We start from the raw sequence: 2,232 nt of genomic DNA, 5'->3' as shown, positions 1-2,232 counted from the left end.
TTGGTGTTGGAGAAGGCTCTTATAATCATAAACCTTTCCTTAGGCCATTGTCTTTTCCTGCCTTATATGAAAGCCTGGTAAGTGTGAGGTATGACATTAGAAAAGGGGTGAACATCCCTTGTCGGGATGTTCCAAATTCAGTAGTATGGGAGGGTTGGAGTGAAGACAATTGTTGTTTGACTGCCCTGCCTCTTTCATTTTCTCACTATGTCAAATCATGAGGCGCTCCCGAGGGAGTCACGTCAGATCAGCACACTCAGGAGGGTGAGAAAGTGGGTCAAGAAGGACCTGGTGGGGTGGAACCCAGTGCTGTAGCCCAGTGCTATCACCAGTCAGTGGGCTAGAGCCTCTGAGGGGTTACCCTGGCAAAAACTCCTCCTGAGAAATTGGGAGGAAATGATAGATGTGGTTTCATGAACAATTACCAGTGATGATGAAATGGAAAGAAGCTTTTCTAAATGATCAACAATAAAAAGAAAACATATCAAGTATATTGAAGACAAATCTTGACTATCTTCCTATTTTCCACATAGAAAATGATATAAAAATGTATTTTCATGTGAAGAGGTGATTAGAAGTATCCAGCCAAAAAGTGTATAAAAAATTGACATATTAATATTGTTACACTTTTTCTAGGTTACATGATGTTTGTGGAATACGTCATCCTTTAAAAATTTATAATTTGTTGTAATTTTGTTCTCATATTACATATTTACTTTTATATCTAATTTTTTATTCATAATGTTATGTTTTAATTTTTAATTTATTTTTTTGTTGTATTCTTTTTTAAAAAGAGGTCTGCTTCTTGAATTATATAGGCTTGAGGCTGAGAAAAACCTGAATCTATCCATAGACATGATATCTTTTCTCTTTCTCTTTGTCTCTCTGTTTTTATCATCACTGGTTTTCATGATCTTAAAAGCAGGACCTACACTAATATATAGGGGATGGAGAACAAAATATTCCAAAAATATTACCTATGATAGAATGCCCTAAATTTTAGAAAGTCAGCTTTATTAAATTCAGATGAATCCTTCCCTCTCTGGTGTTAATAATGTTATTTTAGTTATCAGATGCAAAATATATATATTTAATGTATTTTAAGTTTTGCTAACAGAACCTTTATTGTCATCTACTTATGCATAAGAACAAGGTTTTTAGTACTATAAATATAAATGGAAAATAGGAATATCTAAATCCTGATTCATTTTAGCAATAAAGTAATATTAACCCATGAATAAACTTTAAAACAAATTTAGAAATACTATGTTGTCAACTTAAAAAATCTGTGAGAGATACATAGTTTTTCAAATTTCTTTTAATGATACACAAGCAAAAACATTTGGAGACAACTGATATAGACAAATAAATATGGAAGGCTATATAAATCAATTGCGTAACTCCTTTAAGAGTGTCACTATCTATTTTTAACTGTCCTGTTGGCAGATGCAGCAGACAGCTGTGTCAAGTGGATGGAGGCTGCCTGAGGGTATAGAAGAACACTGTGTTGACCCACTTATTTTCAGTTGTGAAAATTTCTTTTCAAACCTTATTATTTAAAACCCATAATTGATGTTTAAAAAACATTTTATAGTTTGGGGTAGAAATATCTCCCTTTAGTGCTATAGTACAGAGAGCACGGGAAGCTACAGCCTTGTATTGGCATTTCTGGTTAATTTCCCTCCTCTTGCTTGTCCAGTAATCCTTGTGTACTTTTCATTGGTCAGTATGAAGTCCTAAGGTAGAAGGATGCCGAGTGTGTTTGAGCAGCCGGTGTGGCTGGGGCAGGAGAGGTTAGAGAGGGAACAAGGGGCCTGATTGCATAGAATTTTGCAGACAATTGGAAGGACTTGGCTTTTACTCTGAGTGAAATTGGGCACCACAGGGGACTTCTGAAAAGAGGAGTGACCTGATTCGATTTGCATTTTAACCGTGTCATAGAGGCTACTTTGCTGACTGTAGTCTGTAAGAGGACAAAGGTGTAAGTAGGGAGACTGGTTAGGGGCCTATTGCAAGTACCTAAGTGGGATAATGATGCATTTGACTGAGATGGTAACAGTGGAGATGAGAAGAAGGGGTCAGATTCTGGTTATATTTCAAAGGCAGGATCAATAGGACTTCCTAATGGCTTGGATGTGAGAAAGAGGAGTCAGCATGACTTCAAATTTTTAGACTGAGAAATGGGAAGAATAGAGTTGCCATTAGATGAGGTGAGGAAAACTATAGATGGAG

Source organism: Pteropus alecto, unplaced genomic scaffold (assembly GCF_000325575.1).
Source record: "Pteropus alecto unplaced genomic scaffold, ASM32557v1 scaffold106, whole genome shotgun sequence".
Taxonomy (NCBI): Eukaryota; Metazoa; Chordata; class Mammalia; order Chiroptera; family Pteropodidae; genus Pteropus; species Pteropus alecto.
This window is presented reverse-complemented; position numbering follows the sequence as displayed.